Here is an 18,636-nt window from a genome sequence, read left to right as displayed (position 1 = left end):
TCAAAGAATGCGACCAAAACGACCTGACAACCCGTATACAGTATGTCCGCACTCAATTCTGGTCGCTCCCTAACTATACTCTAAAATGGAATCTGTCTCTCCCTCAGCACTAGCTCCTCCCACCATGGGCTAATTCCAACTGCCAACTGTCACTTGCCCTGCAGTTGGTTGTCGGGAAACCTATCTTATCAACATCCTATATTATAACTAGTGTTGAGCGAGTAGCTAACTATTCGTACTCACTATGCTGTTAGCGAGTACTGTCCGCTACTCGCATATTTGTTACGAGTAGTGGGCGCAATGTACAGTAAGTCAATGGGAAATACTCGCTAAGTAGCGAGTAACCCAAAAGCCGTACTATTCGCTACTCGCACGAAAAGTATGGCTTTTGGGTTACTCGCTACTTAGCGAGTATTTCCCATTGACTTAGGCCTGCGACACACATCCGTGCTGCCGGTACGTGTTTGGTACGTTTTTGTACGTACCGGCGGCACGGAGACACGTAGACAAATGCTACCCTATGGTAGCAGGCACACACACGTAAAAACACACGGAACGTGTGTCCGTGTCGTTTGTACGTGTGTGCGTTTTCCAATATGGTCGACATGTTCGTTTTTCGCCGGCATCACACAGGCACGGACCCGCTAAAGTCAATGGGTCCGTGCCTGCACGGATGGCACACGTAGCATGTCCGTGTGCTACACGTACCGTCCATATGCGTTTTTTAATGAGCGATGTCGGTCAATCTATTTTTTATTTGGTTGTCAGTCAATTTACCTTTTTTTCTGTGGTTGTCAGTCAATATCCCTTTGGCGGTTGGTCTGTATCTCCCCCTGTCCATTAGTTACCGATCCTGGATCACCAGCGCGGCGAAGAACAGCTGTGGAAAAGATACGGCGGCTTTAATTATTTTGAAAATGCCGGCCGCTCATTATTCAATCTACTATTCCCTGTTTCCCCCACCCACAGGCGCCTATGATTGGTTGCATTTAGACACGCCTCCACGCTGAGTGACAGCTGTCTCACTGCAACCAATCACAGCATCCGGTGGGCTTGTCTATATTGTGCAGTAAAATAAATAAATAATTTAAAAAAACGGCGTGCGGTCCCCCCCATTTTTGATACCAGCCATGGTAAAGTCACACGGCTGAAGGTTGGTATTCTCAGGATGGGGAGCCCCAAGTTATGGGGAGCCTACCACCCTAACAATATCAGCCAGCATCCGCCCGGAAAAGCCGCATCCATTAGATGCGACATTTCCGGGACTCTACCCGACTCTTCTCGAATTGCCCTGGTGTGGTGGCAATTGGGGTAATAAGGAGTTAATGGCAGCAGCCCATAGCTGCCACTAAGTCCTAGGTTAATCATGGCAGCCGTCTCCCTAATATAACGTCCATGATTAACCTGTTATTAAAATTAAATAAGCACACACATTCAAAAAATCCTTTATTTGGAATAATTAAAACAAACAAACACCCTCGTTCACCAATTTAATAAAACCAAAAAACCCATCCAGGCCGCCGTAATCCATGGTTGTCCCACGACGCTCTCAGCTCTGCTAGATGAAGGTGATAGGAGTGGCTACACACAATAACCTCCAAGCAGCAACTGAAGTGAGCTGCACTATCACCGATGAAGTCAGTCAGGTTACTCGCGGCCATCGCTGGATTCTCCACCTGTGACTGCTAGTCACCCAAGTGACTGAAGTGAGCTGCACGATCAGCGAAGAAGTCACAGGTGAGTAGCGGTGTCAGGTGGGTGACTCCAGCTAGCAGCGGGTAACCTGAGTGACAGCAGCGCAACTGTCGCCGCTAACTTCAGTTACTCAGGGGATTAGCGGACACCGGTGATTCCATCACGGATGTCCACTAATCAGGACGCCACACACAGACAGAGCCGTGGTATGACTATAAAGTCGGGTGAGGTTCACCCGAGTTCATTCTCATCGCTCGTCTCTGTCTGTGTCGGCTGTCAGCGGGTGTGTAGCAACGACATTTTACAACACACACAGATCAACACATACGGACACCACACGGACATGACACGTACGCATACACGGACATTCCACACGCACACATGGAAAGCATACGCCATCACACGGATGGACACGTACCGGAGAAACGCCCTTAAAAAACGGAAAACAGACCCGAAAAACGGAACGTGAGACACGTACGTTTTTTATGCGGAAGTGTGTTTTAGGCCTTACATTGCACCCACTACTTATAACAAATATGCGAGTAGCGGACAGTACTCGCTAACAGTGTAGCGAGTATGAATAGTTAGCCACTTGCGCATCACTAATTATCACCTAATATCACTACCAGCACTTCTACATCTACACTGTGTACAGAATTATTAGGCAAGTTGTATTTTAGAGGATTTTTTTTTATTATTGATCACCAACTATGTTCTCAATCAACCCAAAAGACTCATAAATATCAAAGCATAATATTTTTGGAAGTTGGAGTGGGTTTTTTTAGATTTGGCTATCTTAGGAGGATATTTGTTTTTACAGGTAACTATTACTGTGCAGAATTATTAGGCAACTGCATCCGTAGATTCTGTCAGTTCCTTGATCTGTTTACGATCAGCATTGCGTGCAGCAGCCACGACAGACAAGAAGTCTTCAAGAAACTGGCAGTAGGTCTGGGAGTTGAGCTTCACTCCATCATCAACCCGAAAAGGTCCCACAAGTTCATCTTTGATGATACCAGCCCATACCAGTACCCCACCTCCACCTTGCTGGCGTCTGAGTCGGAGTGGAGCTCTCTGCCCTTTACTGATCCAGCCTCTGGCCCATCCATCTGGCCCATCAAGAGTCACTCTCATTTCATCAGTCCATAAAACCTTTGAAAAATCAGTCTTAAGATATTTCTTGGCCAAGTCTTGACGTTTTGTCTTATGTTTCTTATTCAAAGGTGGTTGTTTTTCAGCCTTCCTTACCTTGGCCATGTCCCTGAGTATGGCACACCTTGTGCTTTTTGATACTCCAGTAATGTTGCAGCTTTGAAATATGGCCAAACTGGTGGCATCTTGGAAGCTTCATGCTTGATTTTCCTCAATTCATGGGCAGTTATTTTGCGCCTTTTTTGCCCAACACGCTTCTTGCGACCCTGTTGGCTATTTGCCATGAAATGCTTGATTTTTCGGTGATCACGCTTCAAAAGTTTGGTAATTTCAAGACTGCTGCACTCCACTGCAAGACATCTCACAATTTATGACTTTTCAAAGCTCATCAAATCTCTCTTCTGACCCATTTTGCCAAAAGAAGGGAAGTTGCCTAATAATTAAGCACACCTTATATAGGGTATTGATGTCATTTCACCACACCCCTCCTCATTACAGAGATGCACATTTCCTGATTTACTTAATTGGTAGTTGGTAGTGATGAGCGAGTATGCTTGTTACTACTCGGTACTCGCACGAGTATCACTGTACTCGGGCTACTCGGCGGGGACCGAGTAATCTCGCGATACTCGTGCTGTACTCGTGGTCTTCATCCCTGCATGTTGGCGCTCTTTTGAGAGCCAGCCCTCATGCAGGGATTGGCTGGCAGACCACTGCAATGCCACAGCCCTGTTAGTTGTGGAATTGCAGTGATTGGCCGGCCTGCACAGCGTGACCGAGCCTTTATACCGGCGGGCGCGCTGTGCTCTGCACACATCCATCCAGACAGTCAGTGCAGGGAGAGTGTTGCTGCTTCAGGGAAAGGTTTGCGGCCCGTTATAGTTATTTCCGTAGCAGGGCTGCAAACAGTGTGACCAGAAGTCCTTCTCAGGACTATTGTAGTTGTATACAGGCAGGCAGGGTATAGCCAGGTCGGAGTACAGGAGCAGAGTCCTTCTCAGGACTATTGTTGCTATATACAGGCAGGGTATAGCCAGGTCGGAATACAGGCTAGTGACCAGAAGAGTCCTTGTCAGGACTATTGTAGCAGTATACAGGCAGGCAGGCAGGCAGGCAGGGTATATAGCCATTCCTAGTGGTGACCGTATACCAGCCTTCATCATATCTGGGGCTGGTGTACAAAGTCTAAAACAGTCCAGATAGTGTCAGACTTCTCAGTAATTGTCGCTCCTAAAAACCTGTTAGGTTCTTAGTGCGTCCGTGCTTGCATTTAAAAACCGCACGTGTGTGCCTGTCGGTGGCAGCGTACAGGTGCACTTGTGTGCGTTTTTCACAAACTATTATATAACGCACAAGTGTAGTGTATAATACACGTCAGTCAGCAGTGTCTGATAGTGTCAGACTTCTCAGTAATTGTCGCTCCTAAAAACCTGTTAGGTTCTTATTGCGTCCGTGCTTGCATTTAAAAACCGCACGTGTGTGCCTGTCGGTGGCAGCGTACAGGTGCACATTTTGTACAAACTATTATATAACGCACAAGTCTAGTGAATAATACACGTCAGTCAGCAGTGTCTGATAGTGTCAGACTTCTCAGTAATTGTCGCTCCTAAAAACCTGTTAGGTTCTTATTGCGTCCGTGCTTGCATTTAAAAACCGCACGTGTGTGCCTGTCGGTGGCAGCGTACAGGTGCACGTTTTGCACAAACTATTATATAAAGCACAAGTCTAGTGAATAATACACGTCAGTCAGCAGTGTCTGATAGTGTCAGACTTCTCAGTAATTGTCGCTCCTAAAAACCTGTTAGGTTCTTATTGCGTCCGTGCTTGCATTTAAAAACCGCACGTGTGTGCCTGTCGGTGGCAGCGTACAGGTGCACGTTTTGCACAAACTATTATATAACGCACAAGTCTAGTGAATAATACACGTCAGTCAGCAGTGTCTGATAGTGTCAGACTTCTCAGTAATTGTCGCTCCTAAAAACCTGTTAGGTTCTTATTGCGTCCGTGCTTGCATTTAAAAACCGCACGTGTGTGCCTGTCGGTGGCAGCGTCAGGCTCCATATTGTCACTGGATAGAGATGTGCATGAGGGCCTCAAAACATTGTTCCCATTGCAAAGGAGCGGGTCTCCTGTCGTTGTAATGCCCATTCTGAAAGAATGGGCAAAAAAATTTACTACCACTGGGGGTATACCTGAAACAACGTTTGTAACTATTGTAACTATTGTAACGGTCATCATGATGGCGCATGAGGAGAAGGAGGAGCAGTCCAGCGATTAGCCAAAGTCCAGAAGTGTGTTACCATGGGTGAGTGGAGGTACATGGCAAATTCCCGTTACAAACTTTAAATTCCGCTGTCATTTGCTGGTGGTGTGGTGAAGTCTGGCCCAATCCAACCCTTGTTCATCTTGATCAGAGTCAGCCTGTCAGCATTTACAGTTGACAGGCGGGTGCATTTATCTGTAATGATTCCACCTGCGGCACTAAAAACATGCTCTGACAAAACGCTAGCGGCAGGGCAGGCCAGGACTTCCAAGGCGTAGAGAGCCAATTCATGCCACGTGTCCAGCTTGGATACCCATTAATTGTAAGGCACAGAGGAATGTCGGAGTACAGTTGTTTGATCTGCAAGGTACTCCTTGAGCATCTGGGCAAACTTAGGATTTCTTGTGGCACTACCTCGCACCTCAGGGGCTGTGGTATGTGAGGGGCTGAGAAAACTGTCCCACATCTTAAAGACTGTTCCCCTACCTCTGGCGGATTGGACTTGTGCCCCTCTCGGCTGTACGCCTTGGTTGTCCACTGATTCCTGACCTATGCCGCTAGCGTTTTGTGAGGGGAATGCTTTGCCTACTTCCGTGACTATGGCCTTCTGGAACTGCTGCATTTTGCCTGACCTCTCCGCCTCGGGAATAAGAGACATAAAGTTCTCCTTTTAGCGTGGGTCTAACAGTGTTACCAACCAGTAATGATTGTCGGCCAAGATGTTCTTAATGCGAGGGTCACGAGACAGGCAGCTTACCATAAAGTCAGCCATGTGTGCCAGACTCTTAACAGCCATCACTTCAGTATCCTGACCAACACGATGACTGAACATGCTGTCCTCCTCCTCCTCCTCCTCCTCCTCCTCATCATCTACCCTGTCCTCTGGCCAGCCACACTGAACCGAGGATATGACTGCATGTCATATCCTCAATTTGGCCAGAGAGTTGCTCCATGTCTTCATCCTCCTCCTCGTCATAGTCCTCCACTGCACGTTGTGATGAGACGAGGCTGGGCTGTGTGTTATCACCCACACCCACTACTGTTTCTTGCTCAAACTCATCGCGCTCCGCCTGCAATGCATCATGGTTGTTTTTTGAGCAGAGACCATTTTAGAAGGCAGAGAAGCAGTATGGTGACGCTAATAATGTCGTCATCGCCGCTCACCATCTTGGTGGAGTCCTCAAAGTTTTGGCGGATGGTACATAGGTCGGACATCCATCTCCACTCCTCAGGTGTTATGTGTAGAGTTTGACCCATTTCCCGACGGCTTAGGTGATGCAGGTACTCAACAACTGCCCTCTTCTGCTCACATATCCTGACCAACATGTGCAGAGTTGAATTCCAACGCGTGGGGACATCACACACCAGTCTGTGAGCCGGAAGATGCAAATGGCGCTGAAAGCCGGCAAGGCCGGCTGAAGCAGTAGGTGACTTTCGAAAATGTGCAGACAGGCGGCGAACGTTTACCAGCAGATCAGACAGCTCTGGGTATGACTTTAGAAACCGCTGAACCACGAGGTTGAGCACATGGGCCACGCATGGAACATGTGTCAGCTGGCCTCGCCTCAAAGCCGCCACCAGGTTCCGGCCATTGTCACACACAACCTTTCCTGGCTTTAGGTTCAGAGGTGTGAGCCAGTGATCTGCCTGCTGTTTCAGAGCTGTCCACACCTCTTCTGCATTGTGGGGTTTGTCACCTATGCAGATTAGCTTCAGCACAGCCTGTTGCCGCTTCGCCGAGGCAGTGCTGCAGTGCTTCTGTGTCGCCCTGGACAAGCCAGGGGCCACAGAGCACAACACTTACACACCCCACACTCCCTGCAGGCATATCATAGTCAAAACACAAAATCCTTGTTGCCTTCCCCAGGGGCTGTTGTCCACACCAGGGGGTGCAGCCAGGCGGTTGGTCTCCACCCACCAAGGAGGAGGGAAAACACAGGCAGTGAGAGTTAAGCTAAGGAAGTGGAAGGAGGAAAGTAGTAGAGAGGAGAAAAGTGACAGCAAAGAGCCTGAAGTTGGTCCGGGTGTGTGGCCCGGACAGGACAGCAAGGTTGGCAGGATGTGGTGACCATCTGCAGTGGAGGCCGATTGGAGTCTGCCATAAGGACCGTGGACGGGTGGTGACCCGGCCGTACCGGACCGGTATACAAAGAGAAGCCAGCACCATTGGCAGGGGCCTTTCGGATCCCGGCAAGGCTTGGTGTCGCCGTGAATTTGCCAAATCCGTTAGTGAAGGGGACCTCAGGGTTTCCAAACAGCCAAGTCCCGATAGAAGGCAACCGTCCAACCGTGAAGGGGAGACACCGCCAAGGGCAACCGTCTCCCAGGGCCAGCGCCTGTGGGCAAAAGGGGCTCCTCCGGCCCATTTCCAGGTCGGGGAGCGGGTTACCGGTGGGAAACCATCACTACCAACACTGAACTTAGGTGCAGGGAGAGACAGTCATCACTAACCTGCAGGGAGGAACAACCGCAGCCGTCCGAGGGACCCGTCCATCCAGCCACTTGTTTTACCGTGAACTGTGTCATCATCATTGGGCTGAGTGAGTACCTCCGTGCCGTGCGGCACAGCGCTGCCCCTGCGACCCTGCACCTCATCAGGCCCCGCAACCCGCCTGTCATCCATCTCTACCCCATCACCGGGCCCCGGGACAACCAACCCCCCTACCCACGGAGGAGAGAAATAACAACAAAGCTGCTCCCTGTCACAGGCTCCCGGGATCCCCGTCCAGAGCAGTGGTGGTGTCCACACAATCACCACAACCGTGGGTGGCGTCACGGACAATATCCCCAAAACCCAAACGACCCCTTTTCACTCACGGGCGATGAGCGCCGCTCGAGTCCCCGGGATCCGGCCATCGCTCGAGCCACCGTGCAGCAGCAGCCGTAGAGCAGCGGCAGCCGGACCCGAGCAGTGGGAGAGCGCAGCGTCCCCTCCTCTGCCCGCGACACTTCCAGCTTGGGACTGGTGTGGAGGGTAAAGTGGATGAGGATGCGCAGGAGGAGGAGGAGGCTGAGGAGCATGACATTCCGGAGCTGTAGAGTGTGGGTGAAACCCTGACTGAGGTAGGGCCTGCAAAACTTGGTGTGTGAAGTACGTGTTCCGTCCCTCGCTCAGACTGGGTCCCAGCTTCCACAATATTAACCCAGTGTGACGTCAACGAGATGTAGCGGCCTTGCCCACATGCACTTGTCCACGTGTCTGTGGTTAGGTGGACTTTGGCTGAAACAGCGTTGTTCAGGGCACGTGTGATGTTTTGTGACACATGGTTATGCAATGCGGGGACGGCCCACCGGGAGAAATAGTGGCGGCTGGGGACCGAGTAACGTGGGACAGCTGCCACCATCAGGTCGCGGAATGCTTCTGTCTCAACCAGCTTAAAAGGCAACATTTCCAGCGCAAGCAGTCGCGAAATGTTAGCATTTAGAAGTGTGGCATGTGGGGCGTTGGCAGTGTATTTGTGCCTGCGTTCAAAGGTTTGCTGAATGGATAACTGAACGCTGCGCTGGGACAAGGACGTGCTTGATGATGGTGTTATTTCTGCGTGGGCAACTGCAGGTGCAGGGCCGGAGGAGGCTTGTTCGCGGGCAGCATGGACAGGGGATTGGCTCGCATGCACAACAAGCGAAGACGTAGCAGTGACATCAGCAAGCACTGCTCCTCGACTCTGTTGTACATCCCACAAAGTCGGGTGCTTGGCTGACATGTGCTTGATCATGCTGGTAGTGGTCAGGCTGCTAGTTTTGGTACCCCTGCTGATGCTGGCATGGCAGGTGTTGCAAATGGCCTTTTTAGAATCATCTGGAGCCAACTTAAAAAACTGCCAGACTCGGGAAGACCTAACATTTGTACAGGCACCTTGTGTCGTGTTGTTCCGGGGAACAGTTGCCTGACGTCTGCCTGGGGCCACCACCCTGCTTCTTACTGCCTGTTGGGATGCTACGCCTCCCTCCCCCTGTGCACTGCTGTCCTCGCTCTGCATATCCTCCTGCCAGGTTGGGTCAGTTACTGGATCATCCACCACGTCGTCTTCCTCTTCCGCACCCTGCTCCTCCTGACTTCCTGACAATTGTGTCTCATCATCGTCCACCCCTTGTTGAGACACGTTGCCAACTTCGTGAGAACGTGGCTGCTCAAATATTTGGGCAACTGTACATACAATCTCGTCATGGCCCACTTCAACAGGAGCTGGCGAGAGGCCAGAATGTGTGAATGGAAACGTGAACGAACAGCTCTTCCGAGTGTCCAAGTGTGGGATCAGTAATGTCCGTGGACGTGTACTCGGCCTGGTGGTAGGAAGGAGGATCAGGTTCTGAAATGTGCGGTGCAGTATCACGGCTACTGACACTTGACCGTGTGGAAGACAGAGTGTTTGTGGTGGTGCCAATCTGACTGGAAGCATTATCCGCTATCCAACTAACAACCTGTTGACACTGGTCTTGGTTCAAGAGCAGTGTACTGCTGCGGTCCCCAAGAATTTGGGACAGGACGTGCGAGCGAGTAGATGTGGCCCTTTGTTGTGGCGAAATTAGAGCTTGCACACGACCTCGGTCTCTGCCTGCACCACCATCACGTCCACTTCCTTGTTCGTTGACAACGCCCTTGCGCATTTTGCAATGCTGTGCTGATGTGTATTCACTAGACTTGTGCGTTATATCCAAGTTTTTGCAAAACGCACACAAGTGCAGCGGAAAGCTGCCACCAACAGGCACACACGTGCGGTTTTTAAATGCAAGCACGGAGGCACTAAGAACCTAACAGGTCTCTATCCAGGGACAACGTGGAGCCTCCCAATTTTTGGCTGCCCTGCCAAAGGGCTATACTACAATAGACCCACTTCCTTACAAAAGGCACTTCAGGTTTACAGGCCCTGATGCACGTCTCTATCCAGGGACAACGTGGAGCCTCCCAATTTTTGGCTGCCCTGCCAAAGGGCTATACTACAATAGACCCACTTCCTTACAATAGGCACTTCAGGTTTACAGGCCCTCATGCACGTCTCTATCCAGGGACAACGTGGAGCCTCCCAATTTTTGGCTGCCCTGCCAAAGGGCTATACTACAATAGACCCACTTCCTTACAATAGGCACTTCAGGTTTACAGGCCCTCATGCACGTCTCTATCCAGGGACAACGTGGAGCCTCCCAATTTTTGGCTGCCCTGCCTAAGGGCTATACTACAATAGTCCCACTTCCTTACAATGGGCACTTCAGGTTTACAGGCCCTCATGCACGTCTCTATCCAGGGACAACGTGGAGCCTCCCAATTTTTGGCTGCCCTTCCTAAGGGCTATACTACAATAGACCCACTTCCTTCCAATAGGCACTTCAGGTTTACAGGCCCTCATGCACGTCTGTATGCAGGGGCATTGGTGAACCTCACAATTTTGGACTGCCCTGGCAAAGGAAAATACTACAAAGACTCACTTCCTCAAAATGGGCACATTAGACTCAGAGGCCTTTATGTACGTCTCTTCTCAGGGACATCGGAGTGCCACACAATGTTTTACGTAAAATCTTTCATGTATTCATCTCAAAAAGTAACATACATTAGCTCTATCTCCCTATTGGGTATGTGCCCTTAACATTGCCGCCATGAAAATTCATTTTGGTGTCATTTTTGAAGGTTTTCTGGTGAGTCCGTAAAAATGACGTAAAACGCGGACAAAATTGTTCACAGCTGTGACTTTTGAGTGATAAATGCTTCAAGGGGTCTTCCCCATGCTGTTGCCATGTCATTTGAGCACTCTTCTGAGACTTTTGTGCCATTTTTAGGGTTTCTACATGCTGCCAGGGGTCATTTCACAAAAATACTCGGGTCTCCCATAGGATAACATTGGGCTCAGTGCTCGGGCCGAGTACACGAGTATATTTGGATGCTCGGCCCGAGCCTCGAGCACCCGAGCTTTTTAGTACTCGCTCATCACTAGTAGTTGGCTCTCAAGCCTATACAGCATGGAGTAGGCCAACATGTATAAAAATGTGATCAAAATACTCATTTGCCTAATAATTTCTGCACACAGTGTATACATTACACTACATCTTAAGCGTTCCCATACTTTATATTACTTTCCAACATAACATTACTTTACATCTTATCACATCTACAGTGCCTACAAGTAGTCTTCAACCCCCTGCAGATTTAGCAGGTTTGATAAGATGCAAATAAGTTAGAGCCTGCAATCTTCAAACAAGAGCAGGATTTATTAACAGATGCATAAATCTTACAAACCAACAAGTTATGTTGCTCAGTTAAATTTTAATACATTTTCAACAAAAAAGTGTGGGTCAATTATTATTCAACCCCTAGGTTTAATATTTTGTGGAATAACCCTTGTTTACAATTACAGCTAATAATCGTCTTTTATAAGACCTGATCAGGCCGGCACAGGTCTCTGGAGTTATCTTGGCCCACTCCTCCATGCAGATCTTCTCCAAGTTATCTAGGTTCTTTGGGTGTCTCATGTGGACTTTAATCTTGAGCTCCTTCCACAAGTTTTCAATTGGGTTAAGGTCAGGAGACTGACTAGGCCAATGCAACACCTTGATTTTTTTCCCTCTTGAACCAGGCATTGGTTTTCTTGGCTGTGTGCTTTGGGTCATTGTCTTGTTGGAAGATGAAATGACGACCCATCTTAAGATCCTTGATGGAGGAGCGGAGGTTCTTGGCCAAAATCTCCAGGTAGGCAGTGCTATCCATCTTCCCATGGATGCGGACCAGATGGCCAGGCCCCTTGGCTGAGAAACAGCCCCACAGCATGATGCTGCCACCACCATGCTTGACTGTAGCCTCAGGGGCGCCACAACCACCCCATGTGAGGATTCATTTCATCCTCCTCACCCCTGTTTCATCACTTATCACCCTATTGGCCTTTTTATTTTCACCTTTAGTTCACTTCCAATTTATTATTTCGTTAATAACCCGTTAAGAAGCAAACATGTGAAGAAAATATACTTAGACAGAATCTGTTAGTTTTAATAGATTGTTGCTTACATTGATTTGTAAAAAATCTTTTTGAACTACCGTATGAGTGAGTGAAAAAATCAAAACAAGTCTATAAAACATTGTAAAATACTTGATTCAAATAATCTTATGAAATGACTGTGATAGACTGTGACATTATCAGCATCTGTCAGTGATGTACTGTAAATGGTGCCAAGAGATGACAAATGTCTGTGAAAAAGAGCACATGGACTTTTAGGGTAAGGTTTCTAGCTCATATTTTTTTGAGGGAACTCCTACATAGACCACCAAAGGCAGACTGCTATGGGGGATACAGTCCAAATGATATTGGGGCTGTCTACAGAACAGACAGTGCTGTGAACGAACTGGTCATTTGTCTTACTGGCCAACACTAGAAAACAGAGTAATAAAACTAAAACAACTGATATGAATGTGCGTGAAACTGTAAAAACAAACAATTGCCAAAGTAAGCAGTTGTAAAGGCAGGCAATTTATCCTGCAGGAAGCAAATTATGCCTTGTACACACTGTGAGTGTTCATTCAGGAACAGAAGAGACCACTAGATGTTCAGAGTCTCTCCGCAGCTACAATACTAGATCTTCAGGGAAAAAAATCAGATCATGGGAACGTTACCAAAGACTCATGATGATGTGGCTCATGACCTCCCCCGGTGTACCAATTTGTATATTATTCAGTGCATATTCCAAGCATGGGAAACCTTATAACTGGGCTTCATACTGATTCGTCATAATTATTTACCCCAATATTATTTAAAGTGAACCTGTGACCACTTTTTTTGGCTATAAGCTGCAGCCACCACCACCGGGCTCTTATATACAGCATTCTAACATGCTGTATATAAGAGCCCAGGCCGCTGTGAGAACATAAAAAACACTTTATAATACTTACGTAACAGTCGTGCGGTGGGCCATATGGGCGTCTTTGTTCTCTGGTGCCGGCGCCGCCTCTTTTGGCCATCTTCTTCCTCCTTCTTCTCTAGCCGCGGTGCATGACATTTCCGACGTCATCCACACTCGCCGGCATTCAGGTCCTGAGCGGTGTAGTGCGCCTGCGCAGGATCGGCGAGTGTGTATGACGTAGACGCGTCATGCACACAGGCTTCAGAATGAAGACAAAGATGGCCGAAAGAGGAGGCGGCGCCGGCACCGGAGATCGGAGACGCCCATATGGCCCAACGCACGACCATTAGGTAAGTATTAGAATGCTGTATATAAGGCCTGGTGGTGGTGGCCGCAGCTAATACGCCAAAAAAGTGGTGACAGGTTCCCTTTAATGTAAGTCCCAACCCACTTTTCCCCATTTATGTCAGTTGTCAGTCTGTTGTCGCCAATGTTCTTTTTGAGTCTGAATACCAACTAATCTTTGTGACCATCTGAACACCACCCTTCACTTCGGACAGATAGATCAGGTTAGAGATGCATCTTCTGCTAAACTCTCCTCATCTACACCGGTCAACAATGGAGTCTTGACTATTCTGATCAAACTACCTTCTCTCTAACCCAAACCATACTTTGCTCTTGTTCTATTTTTATTTTTTCATTTCAGTTTACTGTATTTTGCAATAAACACAATTAAAAATCACATTTAGCTCTTGATCAGGTTTTATATGATGGACAATAGCACATTTTTTAAATAATCATCTTGACAGAGAATTAATTACAGTTAAATATAGTTAAATATGTTTTAAAAGCCGCACTTTCACCTGCCTGGCAGAGGGTGGTCTTTGACCTTTCCACCCGCCTGTGCATTACAGTACTTTTTTCTGCCCTCAGCAGGGCAGATTAAAGTGTGCATGTGCAGGAGCGCAATGGCGGCCTCTGTGTAAATGACGTAGGACACGTCATCCACATGGTGCTGGGAAGGACGGTGACTGTGTGGCGCCCTTGGGCTTCAGGCGCCACAGGGTATTACACCACTTTTCAGGGGTAATATTTATACCGGGTCAGGAAGGGTTTAACCTGCCGCTGCCTTTGTGTCGCCCAGGGAAGGGGGTACTCGGTCCCGGGCAGTTGCAAATGGGAATGTCACTCTGGTGGCCGTTGCCCGGTCCCGTGCCCTGGGGCTTCTCTTGTAAAAGGGGAATTATTCAAAGTAAGGATGAAACTTAGTGTACGTGACGCCACCTGTGGGTTGCGGTTAAGGGTATAGAACCGCCGCTGCAGGATGTGGGTACTCCCAGGGCTGGTGGTGGTTGCAGCAATGATGTTGGGCCCTCCACAGGTAGGGTTGTGCCTGGGAGTTGTGAAGGGCAATAACGGAGACCACACAAGGTTGGAACCAACAGTCTCTACTTACTCCGACCTGTGGATGACTGGTTCAGGTCCCATGGAGTATCAGTGCCAATGTAATGACCCAGGTTGCTCTGTCACCGGCACTTTCTGTTGATTGGGTCCCCGCAGCATAAAGCGTTTGAGGCCCAACTGTCCCTTTTGGGGTATCAGTCTCCTTCTCCGTACGGCGGGCAGTGCGGACCCTGTGGGGAGGTAAGTGTCCGAACCCCGATCCTAGTTTACTGCTGATGCCCCCGGGTTATTTGGTTTGGAAAAGTCCATGAAGGTGTCCACACCGTGCAGGTGATTATCAAGCCATGTAGAACTGGCACCTGATCTAGGGCCCTGTGCCCCGTGCATGCTCTGGTCCCAGCGGTACTCGTCTGTACCCGCCCTGGCGACCTCTCTCTTGTGCCCCCGGGTCAACGTTACACAGACCCAGCTCGAGAACGTGTGGCACACCTCTCTGTGTGCCACAGTTCTCTCCGTCTATCCCTGTCTGTGTCCCCTCCCACCAGGCTAGCTAATCCCAGGACTCGTTCCTAACTCTAGGCGACCATTCCCTTACTGATTAACCCTTTAACCCCGGTGTGGAGTGGAGAATTAGTGTGATGCCCTGGACTAGACAGGGTGTCACAGGGTACTGCACGCTTTTTATTCCTTAGTGCAGGACTCAACCCCCCATGTTTCTGGGTTCCCAACCTATGGTACTGCCTCCATCAGCATCCAAATCCCAACCACACCTCACACCCCACCCTGTCAGACACACCAGTGGGCTGCTGAGCTGGAATAAGGCCGCCCACCTAGGGGTTAGGCAGACTGGTGGGAGGGAGTAGAGGAGAGTAGTCGGCTTCAGGGGAGCAAAGGGAGAGGAAGCAGAAGAACAGTGGTAGCCCTCGAGGAGTGAGGAGCTAGGGCTCCTGGGGAGTTACAGGTTGGGTCGCAGACGGTGTTCTGGGATCGGAGGAGTCAGAGACCCGGTCGCAGGGGATTGAGGCTGGGTGCCTAGACCTGGTCTTGGAGGACAGTCAGCAGCTCGAGTCTAATCACCGGTCCGGGACCGAAATCACGGCGGGGTACTGGACCCTAGGTCGGGGAGTAGCTTCAAGCAACCTGGCAATTAACCTGTGGAGGATAGTGAATTTATGGACTGTCCCCAAGAAGCTCAGAGATTAGGGGCACTATCGCAACAAGGGGGATAGGGCTTTCCAACCCAAGCAGCCCACAGAAATCCCAAGTCTGAGCCCTTGAGAGCACAGCTCCACTACCAACAAGTAGGGAGCGGGGCTCAGACAGCTTTATGCCAACGGGCCATCAGAACACTTCAAATTTGTGCACGGAGGCAGGCTCCAGACCACCCGGCAGTACTATAGGGGACGGATACCCGGACGGGCTCTTCCAAGAGGGCAGCGGGACCCAGAGACTTGGTTTACCTTGTTGTCAGAGTCTGCTTTTCATCGCCAATGCTGCCTGAGTGAGTACATAGTCTTCCCCTCCTTCCAACCAGCCCTGCACTCCCCTACAACCAGCTTATTCCCCCCATCCAGAGTCCCGGGGCCTCCCCTACTCGTGGAGGGAACATCATCTGGCTACTCTACTCCATCTCCCCCGGGTACTCTCATCGGCAGCGGCAGTACTCCCCTTACCGCGAACCACAGGTGGTGTCACAAAGTCTTATCCCTTGTAAATACCCCCTTTACATTTGAGTGGCCGCAAGTCCTCGGGTCTGGAGACCCTCGAGCCACAGCAGACCCCCGGATCCGAGCGGTTCGACCACTGCAGGGGCGGCACACTAGGATTTTGGTTGTGCTTTGGTGGTATCGGCACTGGTACTTCAGGTCCCAGGGGGTAGGTCCTGCATCCCCAAGAGGATGCAGTTTCTTGTAGTGCCCTGAGTGGCTCAGGGGCGCTACACCTTCACAAAACACACACATACAACAGTAAGGTGCTTACTCACAGGGGGTTGGACTAGGGCAGACAGGATAGTTAGCCATCACGAAGCATGGGACTTTCCCAGTCACTAGGACAACCACCGGGGGCGCAACCATCACACTTACAGCAGAACCTTCCTGGGCAAAGCTTGGGATAACATCTAGTACTGACAACCAGGGCTGTGGAGTTGGAGTCGTGGAGTCGGAGTCAGAGCTCATTTTGGTGGAGTCGGAGTCGGTATAAAATGCACCGACTCCGACTCCTAAAATATATAATAAATTGGGGACAGTAGTGCAATGCAGAATCTGCTGAACATTTTTTCATAGAAATTTGGGAAAGTTATGAAATGTCCTATAAATGGCAGTTCTATTCCTGATCTAAGGCTACATTCACACACAGCGTTTTTGCTGCATTTTTTGAGGATACGTTTGTCAGCTGCAAAAGCAGATCAGCTTTTTAAAAAACCGCATCACCTCAAAGGTTTTATGAGCTCATAAATAATGCTTTCAATAGCAAAAGCAGATTAGAAAACCGCCACAAATTGACATGCTCATTCTTTGTGAGGATCTGTTTTTGAGCACAAAAACGGATCCTCACAAAATGATGTGTCTGAATGTCATGTCTTGAAACCCATTGCCTTTGCTGGGATGCCAGAGTCACTGCATTTCACTGAATTATTTTGCCATCAATGTTCGATATGTTTGTGACAAGCAAGAAATTGTTAGCAAGACACTGGCAGTAAAAGATACTAAAGCTCATCACTGCAGCCAGTTTCTCCAGGCCTTAGTGGAAAAAGTTCTGCAAGATTACAAACTCAAAAAAGAACAGGTTCTTGCCATTGTAGCAGACAATGCTTCAAACATGATAAGTTCAATTAAACTGATGAATGAGAGTAATGAACAACATCTAGAAGAAAATTTAGGATTCAGTATGTTTGAGATGAAAGGCCCCAGTGCTGTTCATGTAACTGAGGAACAAACAGATATTACAACAGAAGAACAACAAAATGATACTATAACAGCTTTTAAAAAAGGGCTGGATGATTTCCTCAGTACACAAAACATTGTTGGTTATAAATGACTTAGTGACTAAATGTAGAACTGGTGGAGGAAGGTTGAACTAGATGGACCTAGGTCTTTTTTCAACCTAAGTAACTATGTAACTATGTAACTATGTAATATTTTAGGATTAGATGATCTTGTTGAAGCTGCTTCAAAACACTTTCATATTCATCACATGCGCTGTGTTGTGCACACGCTCCAGCTGGCAATAAGAGATAGTCTGCAAGAGGGATCCCAATTTCACACATCCGGTTTTTCGCCGGTTTGGCGGATGCGGCGTACTCCAGTACACTGTATATAGTACAGTGGCAGCGCGAAAAACGCCGGTCACATGCGGTCATGTGACCCGGAAGTTGCGGAGCTGCCACTGTACTGTATCGTACTGTACTGGCGTGCGCCACATCTGCCAAACCGGCGAAAAGCCAGATGTGTGAAACTGGGTGGACATGCTGGAAATCTGATTGGAAAAGTGAGGAAATTGGTTATTGCTGCCAGAACCCCTAAAATTGATTCCATCTTGAAGAGACGTGCTGGGAAAGGGGCAATAGTTGATCAAGCCACTCGGTGGGCAGCACTTATTTAATGACTGAGCGATTGCTTGAACTAAAATCATTTCTTATAGATATGGTGAACCCTCAAGTAACCTTAAATGGAGGTCAATGGACACAGGTGGCTGAATTGAAGGAATTGCTTAATCACCCATTTACCGTGACTAAAAAATTACAAGCTGAGGATTTAACTCCTGGCATTTTCATAAGGGAGTAGAAGAACATGCTATTTTGCCTGTCCCAAAGAGGAGGTTTAATCCCAAATGGCATTTCTGCTTCAATGAAACAGAGAGAGAAACAGCTATTGGAAAATAAAATTCTTCTGGCAGCTGTTTATGTGGAACCAAGTCATTGTATACTGCTTGATGATCAACAACTTACTAAAGGAAAATAAGCTTTGAGTGAGGTAGCAGTTAGGATGAGCGGCTACGGGACTGCCAGGCGGAAGAGGACTTGGGGCCTGACAGTGCTACTGCTGCCATATCTTCATCCTCATCAGATGTGGAGTTTAACTTTGACAAGTATTTGGATGACATGGCGCAGGCAAAGCATTGCCGCAAGGAAAAAGATTTCACTCCGTCTCCTATAGCAGCAGATTAACCAGATTTCAGTAACATTTTTCACTTGCTCTCAAAGAAATAGAAAAATTCAACCATTCATCAAAACTGACTATGCATGAGGCAATTCCTTTATACCCTGAAATTGTTAGAGATGTTGCCCATGTGGTTACGGC

The sequence above is a fragment of the Anomaloglossus baeobatrachus genome, chromosome 9 (assembly GCF_048569485.1).
Source record: "Anomaloglossus baeobatrachus isolate aAnoBae1 chromosome 9, aAnoBae1.hap1, whole genome shotgun sequence".
Classification (NCBI taxonomy): Eukaryota; Metazoa; Chordata; class Amphibia; order Anura; family Aromobatidae; genus Anomaloglossus; species Anomaloglossus baeobatrachus.
The sequence above is the reverse complement of the archived record's forward strand: the minus strand, read 5'-3'. Positions refer to the sequence as shown.